Below are 13,852 nucleotides of genomic sequence, written 5' to 3' on the forward strand. Positions count from 1 at the left end.
GTGTACATTCAGGCTATGGAATGTAGCCTTGCAGCTCACAGAGGAAATTGCTAATATGTGGGATCTGTATTAAGACTATGTTCACATACCAGCACCAAAACAAACCCAGCTGCACAAGATTCACATAGACTTAAGAAAATGCAGTTCATCCTTCTGGTAGAGATGACTCTGGAACAATTTCCAGTGGTTCTTCAGCATTCTTTTGTAATCTAATTATGATGATTGGATTCTCCTCAAATTACTGATATTTTCTGTATGACTGTTGAATGAGAAAGGGGAGGAAGAGAGAAGGACTATAAAAACCTATATTGCTTGGTTTTGTTATTGTCCCTCACTGTAGAATAATGTAGAAAATATAGTTGCACTGAAAAAGACTGCATGCTAGTTTAGTTACCTGTAAAAATGAAAGCAAAATCAAGCCCAGATTCATCATGGTTCACTGGCAAATGCATTATCCCAACTGAAAGAGTGTGTTCAAAGTTCACAGAATCACAGAATCACAGAATTTCTAGGTTGGAAGAGACCTCAAGATCATCAAGTCCAACCTCTGACCTAACACTAACAGTCCCCACTAAACCATATCCCTAAGCTCTACATCTAAACGTCTTTTAAAGACTTCCAGGGATGGTGACTCAACCACTTCCCTGGGCAGCCTATTCCAGTGACTAACAACCCGTTCAGTAAAGAAGTTCTTCCTAACATCCAACCTAAACCTCCCCTGGCGCAACTTTAGCCCATTCCCCCTCGTCCTGTCACCAGGCACGTGCGAGAACAGGCCAACCCCCACCTCGCTACAGCCTCCCTTCAGGTACCTGTAGAGAGCAATAAGGTCACCCCTGAGCCTCCTTTTCTCCAGGCTGAACAAGCCCAGCTCCCTCAGCCACTCCTCGTAAGAATTGTTCTCCAGGCCCCTCACCAGCTTCGTAGCCCTTCTCTGGACTCGCTCAAGCACCTCGATGTCCTTCTTGTAGCGAGGGGCCCAAAACTGAACACAGTACTCGAGGTGCGGCCTCACCAGAGCCGAGTACAGGGGGACGATCACCTCCCTGGCCCTGCTGGCCACACTGTTTCTTATACAGGCCAGGATGCTGTTGGCCTTCTTGGCCACCTGAGCACATTGCTGGCTCATACTCAGCCGACTATCAACCATCACTCCCAGGTCCTTCTCTGCCTGGCAGCTCTCCAACCACTCATCTCCCAGCCTGTAGCTCTGCTTGGGGTTATTGCGCCCCAGGTGCAGGACCCGGCACTTGGCCTTGCTGAACTTCATGCAGTTGACCTCAGCCCATCAGTCCAGCCTATCCAGATCCTCCTACAGAGCCTTCCTACCCTCGAGCAGATCAACACACGCACCTAACTTGGTGTCGTCTGCAAACTTACTGAGGGTGCACTCAATGCCCTCATCCAGATCATCAATGAAGATATTGAAGAGGACCGGCCCCAGCACCGAGCCCTGGGGGACGCCACTAGTGACTGGCCTCCAACTGGATTTGACTCCATTTACCACAACTCTTTGGGCCCGGCTATCCAGCCAGTTTCTAACCCAACGAAGCATGCGCCAGTCCAAGCCAAGAGCAGCCAGTTTCCTGAGGAGAATGCTGTGGGAAACGGTGTCAAAAGCCTTGCTGAAGTCAAGGTAGACCACATCCACAGCCTTTCCCTCATCCACCCAGCGCGTCACTTTGTCATAGAAGGAGATCAGGTTCGTCAAGCAGGACCTGCCCTTCCTAAACCCATGCTGACTGGGCCTGATCGCCTGCTTGCCCTGCAAGTGCTGCATGATGACTCTCGAGATAATCTGCTCCATGAGCTTCCCTGGCACTGAGGTCAAACTGACAGGCCTGTAGTTTCCCGGGTCAGTCCTCCGGCCCTTCTTTTAGATGGGCGTCACATTTGCTAGCCTGTTCCTCAGGCATATGAAAGAAACATCTCAGATCTCTTGGCTGAATGTCCACTATGGTGTATTTTATCCACTAGTGGGAATATTTTACCATTTTTTAACCCTTTTAACCCTTTATTCATGGATGGTGTCTTTCTATGTGCAAATTAAAAGTTCATTAGCATCAAAAATAAAAGACAGGTGCCCCACTTCAGGACATATGTCCTGGTTATCTTAATAAGGAACTATTCGCTTTGTCTCAAAAGACTTATAAGAATTTAATGTAAAGTAGAACAGCACTAGTGGGAAGAACTAAGCAAGAATGACCTCAGAGCATCCTTGTGTTAGATTAATTCTCCTGAGAAGTCAGATACCTGAATTCTAGCCTATTTTCCAGGGGAATATGAACATTTTAATAAAATAGAACAGTGTCCAGAGGAGACACTGAACATATTCTTCCCTAGAACACGCTTTTAGGTCCTAACTTTTGGATATGCTTATTGAAGTGTCTTCAGATTAGGAATGTCTGAACTGCAAAATATCACTGGACAAATAAATTATTTAAAAATATATGCAGCACATTTACATTTGAAAAAAGTTTCAGGATGTTCGAGACTGCCATTTTTCAGGGAGAGGGAAGATGCTATGTGAAAAGTAAACCCACTGAATCTAATGATTGTAATAGGAGTTGTATTTATTACAGATATTATTTAGAGAGTCTCTTTGCTGGTAAATGTAGATGTGAGGACTAGAATCCTGGTCTCACTTTAGATCTAACTTCAGAAAGAATAGGTACTTTTATAACTTGGCTTAACTAACATCTTTTAGACATCTGCAATGACATCAGCGGAGGCCTTCTATTGCTTGTTTCCTTTGATTACTCGGAGTTTAAACTGTTATACTAGATCTTAGGCAAGGTGAATCTATGTAGAAAATGTACGCTTCTGAAACCCATACCATCTAACCTATCCACTGAGTTAAATCCAAACTTCCTACACATTGTTCCTTCCACAAGGGCCATTTCAAAGCTGACTTGAACACCATCTTGCTCACCCACACACTCTGAAGACCTGTCCAGTCCCTACAGATTACTGCTACTTTTAACAGTTTTCTGTTACTGTCTGAAGGGCGTCATGCCTACTATTTACTTAATAACCCTACATATCTGGAGTTCAGCATAACAAGAACTGGCATGAACTAAAAATATCTGAAACAGATGAAGACATACTGTTTATTGCAGTGAATTGTGTGCAAAGAGGTGATTATGTAAGGTGGACAGCATAGCCAAAAGAAAACGTAACGGAAGAGAGCAATAGTTGCTGAATAAACAACCTTACTGCTTTAAGAGTCGAGCAAGCAAATAAATATGCTGTCAATAGGAAAAATAACCTTCATAGCTCTGTCTTAATGACACCCAAGAGCAAAATTACAAGTATATTCAGTATTTAATTTAATTTAATTTAAAGTTTGGCCACTGCTATAATCCTTGTGAGAAGTATTGAATTAGTTGGAAAAGACTGAAAGCTTAAAATGATGTGCGTACATGTGTTTCTGAGAAGAAATGGTTTTAAAGTTGTGCATAAGTGGGTGGTAAAACAGGACCTGGTAGACAGTATATAGGAACTTCCTATTTATTTCTCTGCATTTCAGAAATAATACAGTGCTTTTACAATATGACCCTGAATCTCTGGAATCAAAGGGAATGTGACTAATAACTGCAGTGCACACAGAAACTATCCATTAAGGGTTGATTAAAACTCATTCAAAACCACAAAACTCTTGTTAACATCAAGCTTCAAACTGCCAGCAAACTGATTAAGAAAATGTCCTTCATTTCATTCCAGTATTTCAAGCCATTTTACAGAGAGACAATCACAGAAGTACTCATGCATTCATTATACATTGAGATTCCCACCAATACAAAAAGTTGTGTGGTGCTCTGTGTCAATGTGAAGTCACAAATATTAGCAAGGAGTGAAAATTTATACCATACAAATGCAAACGCTACCATTCCACATAGTCATCTCAGGTTGTTTTACTGTATCTTGCTAGTCACTATCATAAGAAAATAAGGCATATAGTAATGATATTTCCTTTTGCACAGGAAAAGCAGATTCCATGCAAGATAGCTTATCCTAGTTTCCCAACTTTTAACTATTTCTTCTTCCTGAATACATCATTTTTCTATTGACCTTCAAGATGAGAAAACATGTTTTAATGCTGTGAGACACTAAAAGTTCAGAATTTTCTACTGCTGCTTTGAAACATCTTTGTAACATTTCCTCTTATTTTTCTGATGAAGTTTTTATATCTTGTAGAAATTTATTTTTCTGTCTGACTTCATCTTTACCAAGTGCTTTCCATCGACATCAATGAATTTCTTAAATGACCTTCAAAGTGAGAGGAATTTATTCCTAATTGTCTTGTGATGAATCGTAGTAAAACTACTTAAAGGTGTATTGTTAAACTTCATGGATAAGTATGTAAAGATCATGGAAGAGCTATCCCTATGGTTTATGTATAAGGTTATCTAGACTGACTCCAGCAGAGTGTCCAAGAAAATATAGTATGAAAGGTATGTTCAAGATCATGGGCTCCTCTAACAAGAAACGTTCCTCAGATTCAGTTTCCTTCTAGGCTGGTATTTTTTTCCACTGCATTTGATTTAGATATCCAGACACAAAAGCCATATATTGAAATAAATCAGATTTTGACGTGGAATTTATCTTATCTCTTAACCCAGCCAGATGCAGGAACTTATAGTGGATGTTCCATCAGTGCTATAAGCCCTTATAAATAATACAACTATAATTTATGTTGGTCTAATGGCCTTCTACATACACGAGCACCTATACATATATTGCCCCCTGGCCCTGCTGCTGTATAATGAATATATAGAATGAACATGTACTTGAAATAGGAATCATCCTAAGACACCCCACCCAATAACTGCTTATGGGTTTGTTTGCAGCGAGCATTGAAATCTCTCTGCATTCTAGAAGATCAAATGGTCATTGCAGCACCTAAGAAATACTTTTCTTCACCCCAAAATGCTTGATTAAATTCTGAAGCTCAGGGTAGAATTAGCTGCAAATTTGGGCCAGGATGCTCCAAGACATAAAATTTAGATTTAATTGAAAACTACTGGCACAGCACAAATTATAGGCATTCTCCTCTTGATGTAACTCTTCTGGTGTATAATTACTTAAAATAAATCTGACAGAGCTTATTGTTTAACCATTGTCAAGCTAGTTAAAGCTACCCAGACATCAGGGGCATGGGGGGAGGCGAGGCGATCGGCTCCGGGGCAGACGTGTTCTGCAGCGGAGCGGGGGATCGGGACAGGCAGGGCTATTTTCCCTGCATCGAGGCCACTCGAGGCAGCCGAGGGAGCCGCCACAGCCCGGCAGCCCTCGTGAGAGACGCTGACGAGGCGTAGGCGGAGCCAGCAGCGCCCCCTCCCCGGCCGTTCAAAAGCAGCCCCTGGGGAGCGCGAGCGACCAGGAGCGCGGCGACCAGGACGGGCAAACAGGGCGGGGCGCGTCAGAAAGGCGGGGCGCGTCAGTTTGCGCGGCAGTTCGAGCAGGGAGGGCCGGGGGAACCCCCGCCCCTAAGAACACCTCAACTGACGGTTTTTCGACCAATAGCCAGGCCACTATGGTCCTCGCTAGGCAGAGAGCTCGCGCTAGGAAGTCTGTAGGCACCCAGACGGAGTGCCCGCTCAGAAATGCGGCAGTGCAGGTCTCTGGGTGCAGGGAGTGCCAGAGCCTGCTGCTATCTGAGGGAGGTGGAGATACTGTGTGCGTGAGGTGCGAGCAGGTGGACGACCTGGTCCGCCTGGTGGCAGAGCTCAAGGAGGAGGTGGAGAGGTTGAGGGCCATCAGGGAGTGCGAGCGGGAGATAGACTGGTGGAGCAACTCCCTGCAAGGCCTGAAGAAGCACTGGGGGGAGACTCCCCAGATGGGGGTGGACCCCCTGCCCGGTCGCTGTCGGGCAGAAAAAGGGGACCTAGGAGTTGAGGAGGAGTGGAGACAGGTCCCTGCTCGGCGTTGCAGGAAACTCCCCCCACTGCCTGCTCCACCTTCCTGGGTGCCCTTACACAACAGGTTTGAGGCCCTGGAGCTCGAGAGAGCGGTGGGTGAGGGTGTGACAGAAAAGTTAACCAGGAAGCCCAGGGCGAGGAAGTCTACTCCACGCCTCAAGACTTCTCCCACCAAGAAGGAGAGAAGGGTGATCTTGGTGGGCAACTCCCTTCTCAGAGGAACGGAGGGCCCTATCTGTCGGCCCGACCACACCTGTAGGGAAGTCTGCTGCCTCCCTGGGGCTGGGGTCAGGGATGTCACCAGAAAGCTTCCCAGCCTGGTTCGCCCCTCTGATTACTACCCGCTACTGATAGTCCAGGCTGGCAGTGATACCACTGATGAGAGAAGCCTGAAGGCTATCAAACGGTACTTTAGGGGGCTGGGACGGTTAGTGGACGGAGCGGGAGTACAGGTGGTGTTTTCGTTCATTCCTACAGTGGCAGGGAATGGTTCAGAGAGGACACGAAAAGCCCACCTGATAAACACGTGGCTCAGAGGCTGGTGCCAACATAGGAATTTTGGGTTCTTTGACCACGGGGCGCTCTACTGGGCACCTGGCCTGATGGCCACAGATGGGTCCCAACTGTCCCCAAGGGGAAAACGGATCCTGGCCCAGGAGCTGGCAGGGCTCATTGAGAGGGCTTTAAACTAGGTGAGAAGGGGGGCGGGGAGCCTGTTGGAGGTGTGCCAGGGGGAACAGTGGCAAGGCTGGGGGAGAAGGCTAAGGCCCAGCTGAAGTGCATCTACACTAATGCATGCAGCATGGGCAGCAAGCAGGAGGAGCTGAAGCCATTGCGCAGCACGCAGGCTATGACTTGGTTGCCATCACGGAAACGTGGTGGGACCACTCTCATGACTGGAGTGCTGCAATGTCTGGCTATAGGCTCTTCAGAAGGGACAGGCAACACGGAAGGGGTGGTGGAGTGGCTCTCTATATTAGAGAGTGTTTTGACGTCGTCGAACTTGAGGCTGGGAATGACAAGGTACAGTCGCTATGGGTTAGGATCAGCAGAAAGGCCAACAAGGGAAGCATCCTGGTGGGGGTCTGTTATAGACCGCCAAACCAGGATGAGGGGACGGATGAGGAGTTCTACAGGCAGCTGGCGGAAGTTGCGAAATTGTCAGCGCTTGTTCTTGTGGGGACTTTAACTTCCCAGACATATCCTGGAAACGCAACACAGCCCAGAGGAAGCAGTCCAGGAGGTTTCTGGAGAGCGTGGAAGATAACTTCCTGACGCAGCTGGTTGGCGAGCCTACCAGGGGAGGTGCCCAGCTACACCTTCTATTCACCAACAGAGAAGGACTGGTGGGAGACGTGCTGGTCGGGGGCTGTCTTGGGCAGAGTGACCACAAAATGGTAGAGTTCTCGATACTCGGCGAAGTCAGGGAGGGGATCAGTAAAACTGTTCTCTTGGACTTCCGGAGGGCTGACTTTGAGCTGTTCAAGACACTGGTTGGCAGAGTCCCTTGGGAGGCGGTACTGAAAGACAGAGGAGCCCAGGAGGGCTGGGCGCTCTTCAAGAAAGAAATCTTAATGGCTCAGGAGTGGTCTGTCTCCACGTGCCCAGAGACGAGCCGGTGTGGAAGAAGACCGGCCTGGCTGAGCAGAGAGCTGTGGCTCGAGCTTAGGAAAAAAAAGAGGGTTTATAATCTTTGGAAAAGAGGGCGGGCCACTCAGGGGGACTACAAGGATGTTGCAAGGTGGTGCAGGGACAAAATCAGAAAGGCCAAAGCTCATCTGGAGCTCAATCTGGCCACTGCTGTTAAAGACAACAAAAAATGTTTTTTATAAATACATCAACACAAAAAGGAGGACTAAGGAGAATCTCCACCCTCTACTGGATGTAGGGGGAAACTTAGTAATCAGAGATGAGGAAAAAGCTGAGGTGCTTAATGCCTTCTTTGCCTCAGTCTTTAACAGCAAAACCAGTTGTTCTCTGGACGCCCAGTACCCTGAGCTCGAGGAAGGGGATGGGGAGCAGAATGTCGCCCCCACAATCCATGAGGAAATGGTTGGCGACCTGCTACAGCATTTGGATGTACGCAAGTCGATGGGGCCGGATGGGATCCACCCGAGGGTGCTGAGAGAACTGGCGGAGGAGCTGGCCAAGCCGCTTTCCATCATTTATCGGCAGTCCTGGCTATCGGGGGAGGTCCCACTTGACTGGCGGCTAGCAAACGTGACGCCCATCTACAAGAAGGGCCAGAGGGTAGACCTGGGGAACTATAGGCCTGTTAGTTTAACATCAGTGCCAGGGAAGCTCATGGAGCAGATTATCTTGGGTGTCATCATGCGGCAGTTGCAGGGCAAGCAGGCAATCAGGCCTAGTCAGCATGGGTTTAGGAAGGGCAGGTCCTGCTTGACGAACCTGATCTCCTTCTGTGACAAGGTGACACACTTAGTGGATGAGGGAAAGGCTGTGGACGTGGTCTACCTTGACTTCAGCAAGGCATTTGACACCATTTCCCACAGCATTCTCCTCAGGAAACTGGCTGCTCATGGCTTGGACTGGCGCACACATCGTTGTGTTAAGAGCTGGCTGGATAGCCGGGCCCAGAGAGTTGTGGTGAATGGAGTCAAATCCAGTTGGAGGCCGGTCACTAGTGGAGTCCCCCAGGGCTCGGTACTGGGACCAGTCCTCTTTAACATCTTCATCGATGATCTGGACGAGGGGATCAAGTGCGCCCTCAGCAAGTTTGCAGATGACACCAAGTTAGGTGCGTGTGTTGATCTGCTCGAGGGTAGGAAGGCTCTGCAGGAGGATCTGGATAGGCTGGACTGATGGGCCGAGGCCAACGGTATGAAGTTCAACAAGGCCAAGTGCCGGGTCCTGCACCTGGGGCACAACAACCCCAAACAGCGCTACAGGCTGGGAGATGTGTGGTTAGAAAGCTGCCTGGCAGAGAAGGACCTGGGAGTATTGGTTGACAGTCGGCTGAATATGAGCCAGCAGTGTGCTCAGGCAGCCAAGAAAGCTAGCAGCATCCTGGCTTGCATAAGAAACAGGGTGGCCAGCAGGGCCAGGGAGGTGATTGTCCCCCTGTACTCGGCTCTGGTGAGGCCGCACCTTGAGTACTGTGTTCAGTTTTGGGCCCCTCACTACAAGAAGGACATGGAGGTGCTTGAGCGAGTCCAGAGAAGGGCTACAAAACTGGTGAAGGGTCTGGAGAACAAGTCTTACGAGGAGTGGCTGAGGGAGCTGGGACTGTTTAGCCTGGAGAAGATGAGGCTCAGGGGTGACCTTATTGCACTCTACAGGTACCTGAAGGGAGGCTGGGCTGTAGTGAGGTGGGGGGTGGTCTGTTCTCGCACGTGCCTGGTGACAGGACGAGGGGGAATGGGCTAAAGTTGTGCCAGGGGAGGTTTAGGTTGGATATTAGGAAGAACTTCTTTACTGAAAGGGTTGTTAGTCACTGGAATAGGCTGCCCAGGGAAGTGGTGGAGTCCCCATCCCTGGAGGTCTTTAAAAGACGTTTAGATGTAGAGCTTAGGGATATGGTTTAGTGGAGGACTTGTTAGTGTTAAGTCAGAGGTTGGACTTGATGATCTTGGAGGTCTCTTCCAACCTAGACTATTCTGTGATTCTGTGATACCCAGACATCAGGGGCATGGGGGGAGCAGGGAATGACACACTGTGAATTTAATATTGCTCAGATTTATGTTGTTGGTTTTCTCCTGGCCTCACAGTTAACAAGTGAACACTTCTATGAAAGAGTAAGCAAAATAATAGTAACAACAACAACGATAACAACAACAATAAATATATAAACATCTCTACAAGCTGCAGCTTTATACAGTGAACTTCACAGGATTTGGGCACTAACTCTTATCTTTCAGTGTGAAGAGTGGAAGAATAAAGTAAGAAATAGGCAGGAAGTACAAATCTGTTTTTTGTTTCCCTTAGTTCCAAGATTTCTTTGATGCTTTGACATTCCTTGCGTTAATATGCAAAAATGACTACGCAATCAAGTGTTTTCAGTACTGAAATGTAGATCCTCTAAATGAAGAGATAGTTCTTACTAAATGTATTATTCCCTCCTATACTTGTCCTGCAAGTGAAGAGAAATCTTGCAAAGCAATTGCAGAAACTCTGATAGAAAAGTTATTTTATAATATTCTTAGCAAACTCACAGTACCTTAATATCCCCTGTGATTAAGATCATTGTCCTTTCTTCCAAAGTTTCAAAAATCCATTAGGTTTTATCATTAAATATTGAAAAAGAAGAATATGTTGTTATAATTGTGCCCTGAATTGTATCCTATATGAAGATACACTGAATAATAAAATGAGAGAATTGGATTCACGTAAGGGGCAAATTTGTTCTTTTTGTATCTTTCTTTAGAGCACACTTCTTCTACTAGGCAGTATTTTTAGGATTGGGCATAATATTCATAAAATATTAGATTAAAAGAGCGCTCAACTTAAAACCTATGTATTTTATCAGGTTATCTAAGTCACCGTGCTTATTATAGGCAGATTATGCTTTGAGTAAGATTGCAATGCGGCAGACAGTGACCCCCAAGTTCCTTTGTATAGTGGATTATGAGCTGGTGGTTTAGGATTTTTACGGCTACTGGACCTATTTTATGTGATAAGGGAATTTCTACTTCAACCTTTAAGTATAAAAGAAAAACACCTTATGTTACTCTGAAAGAAGAGAAAGGCACCATAGTCTGCCATCAAGACAGGGTTCATCATTCAAAGTTATGTGGTGAAAACAGAATGGAAGAAAGAATAGATTATTGCCCAAGAGAGCAAAAGTTATAGGTGCATCCAAAATATATTGCTCTCATCAGCAGTGTAGCACACCACAGCTGATACAGACAGTGGCTAAAGGGAAACTATAAAGACATATTATTTCCTTATGAAATGTGAGATACTGAGCAAGTCACTTAAATGCTTCAGAAACCTTGGAAAACACAGTATCACAGAGAAGGGCCTCATTCTACTCACATAAAAACCTGAAAAACATCTGAATGCCAAATCCTAGGTGGATTCCATGTATTTAGAAAGTGTGAATTGCATATTAGGCAAACAAGTCCTTACTCCTTGCTAAAACAGTTGGATCTGGACAGAGGATAGCAGAAGCACCAGGGAACTGCCGTGATTTCAGCAATCTCTTCTTTAGAGCAGCAGTTTGATGGCAAGTCAGAAAAAGCCACACAGACTACACAGGGAGAAGTTGGAGAGACCTGAAATTAGAACTGCCCACATTAGACGTGGGCAAACACCACTGATTTGTGTTTACCCTCAATTACACCACTGCTGTGGAGATGAACAGGATATTTATGACAGTGCCTACCAAGGCCATTACTGCTGTGCATGAAGCATGTGACAGCCCGTAACAGAGATGTGAGGTGAATGCAAGAAGATGCTCTGTAATGAATAAGGGATTGGATGCCATTAAGCCTCTGCCAGCACCAGTCTTGGAAATATTAAGAGAAATAATGAAATATAATTAAAAAATAATTTTCTTCTAATGAAACAAAATTAGCCATTAAGCTGGTGCTGCTGTGTAGGAAAATAAAATGTAGGAGCATCAGCACCAAGATGGTTTCATGTTTAAGGGACAAACAGGGCCACTCATTAAACTCACCAATGCTGCTGACCTCCAGAGCAACAGGTGGGGTGCAGAGGTGAGAGGGTGAACCTGCTCCAGTGAAGAAAGGCTGCAAAGTGCATAGCACAGGGCTGGATGCCCAACAGCTCCTTTTCTGCTACAGCTTTGTTACTGGCCCTTCCCCATGATGTTAAGCAAACTTTCTCTTCTCCTCCTTCTATCATGTGTCTGTCTAGAGTATATATACTGCTGGATTGAAGTGTCAGTGTTTGTGTAGCTCTTGGGCTCAGTTAGGGAAATGTCATTTTACCAAAGAGTTGGAGCATGGGAATTCCTATAAGAATTAACAGCAATGAGAGGAATGGTCATGGTGAGTCCCTTATATCCTCTCTCTGTGAAGAGTTGAGCTGCTCCAGTTCTCCATCCTACTTATTTGATTTGTCACTGAGGATATTGAGATGTTGAACAGTAATTTTCTAACAGTAATATCTGGAAAGCAGGTACTCCTCCTCTGTACTCACAATACTGTAGTGTAACATACATTTTATCCTAAACAAATATTTCCCTCTCATGTGAAAGCATGACCACTTCTTAGCAACTCTAGGAATAAATACTAAGAAAATATGTAAACTTATTCACTAGGAAGGGCAAGGTAGTTCCCATCAGCAAAAACAGTGGTTTATTATTATTGTTGTTGTTGTTGTTATCTTTTAAAATGATTTTAATTAATTCTCCTGGTTCAGGTGACCTGCCTCCCTTTGTAATAAAATGGGCTTTCAATGGTGCAATGCTGAGCTCAGGCAGAGTTAAGTCTACACTTCAGCACAAAAATGCTGTCATTTCTCTGTGCATCCCTCAAACACATCCAAAAAATGTGCATAAATTCAAATACAGGTGCCTCTCCCTGTGTCCTCTGCAACTCCCAGCTATTGGGTCTGTGTATTTCTTCCAGCGTCAAAAACTTTTTAAGTTCCAAATGACGTCACTGAGTCAAGATTATTTTTACAAGCCAAACTAACCACACATCCCATTGTTCCCGTACTAGAAAGGTCAGGCTGTCCAGGCAAAATTTATTCAGTGTCACTTCTGAGACCAAATTTGGAAGCCAAACTCCCTATGAGACATGCTGTAACACATAGTAACTTTCAAGTCACTGTAATCCTCTTTGAGGATGTGTTCTCCCAAATGCTTTATGAACAGGGGGATAAGGATAGAATTTCAGCTATAAGTGGGAATCTACTTACATTTCTGTTCACGTTTACTTGTTGTATTTACCTAGACATGAATATTCACATATGTATGTAATATACTTAATTATTGCAAGCTTCATAATTCTGCAAGCGCCTTTTTAAAAAATAAAAATAATAAAAAAATATGTATATATATATATTTTCCTTTCTTTGGTGCTTCTTGTTTCCAGAATTAGTGTGTTGGGCTGCTTCTCTGATGTCAGAGCAACCTACTTTTTTTGAAATGTTTAATGTAATAAGCCAGCAAATCAATCAAATTGTTTTACGTGACATTGAAGCATCATAGTGAAAAAAGGTGCAGAAAGTTATTAAAATATTATAAAAAATGAGAATCACGATTCTAAGTTCAGAGAAAAATCTATCCAGATATTGTGAACTTAGAATAAATGTATTTTTTCTTATTGTTTTAAATGCTTTGCATTTCTTGTTAACTGTGGTCCTCAAGTAAAACTATTGATTCACTTTGAACATGAATCTGATTAAATTAATTTAATGATGACAGGAATTAAAGTGGTCCATGGTTCTTGCTCACTGAGACTAGCTGAAGTTACACAGGCTTGAAGTAGAAACTAAAGCTCCTATTGAGTTCACTGCTGTAGATCAAGGCCCTAAGACCTCATTGACAAGATAGAGTTCAAAAACAACCTGTCCAAAACATGTGCACAAATTCTTCTATAAATCTACAATTTTCCTAAGTCAGTGAGAAATGCATCTGAACATTCTTATTCTTGTATTGGAAATGATGATATAAAAGATACATTTACATAGAAATAAAAGGATACATCATGTATTTTCAATAGGGAAAGATGTTATGGGAAAGTCCTACAACAGCCTATATCTGTGTCTTGAAACACTGATGCTGGCAGCAGAAAATAAATGCAAGTGTAAACTCAAATTCTCTTTAAATTTTATTGAGAACTGTGATAACTCCCACTTTCATGAATGCTTATATAAGAATAATACAGAACTTGAAAATTTAAATTATTTTGACTTTAACACAAAGTGAATGGTGAAAAAAGAGAGAGAGAAAAAGAAGGAAGGAAGGAAGGAAGGAAGGAAGGAAGGAAGGAAGGAAGGAA

The 13,852-nt window shown here is 44.5% G+C and overlaps 1 long non-coding RNA gene across 1 annotated transcript in view; it reads right to left on the minus strand.

Annotated features, from left to right (window-relative positions):
• Nucleotides 1–966: 966 nt before the first annotated feature.
• LOC118172073 overlaps nucleotides 967–13,852 on the minus strand; it is a 29,964-nt gene continuing 17,078 nt past the window's right edge. Inside the window, exon 3 of the long non-coding RNA XR_004753557.1 lies at nucleotides 967–1,042. This is a non-coding gene — a long non-coding RNA (uncharacterized LOC118172073). The remainder of the gene's footprint in view (nucleotides 1,043–13,852) is intronic.

Source organism: Oxyura jamaicensis, chromosome 1 (assembly GCF_011077185.1).
Source record: "Oxyura jamaicensis isolate SHBP4307 breed ruddy duck chromosome 1, BPBGC_Ojam_1.0, whole genome shotgun sequence".
Lineage (NCBI taxonomy): Eukaryota > Metazoa > Chordata > Aves > Anseriformes > Anatidae > Oxyura > Oxyura jamaicensis.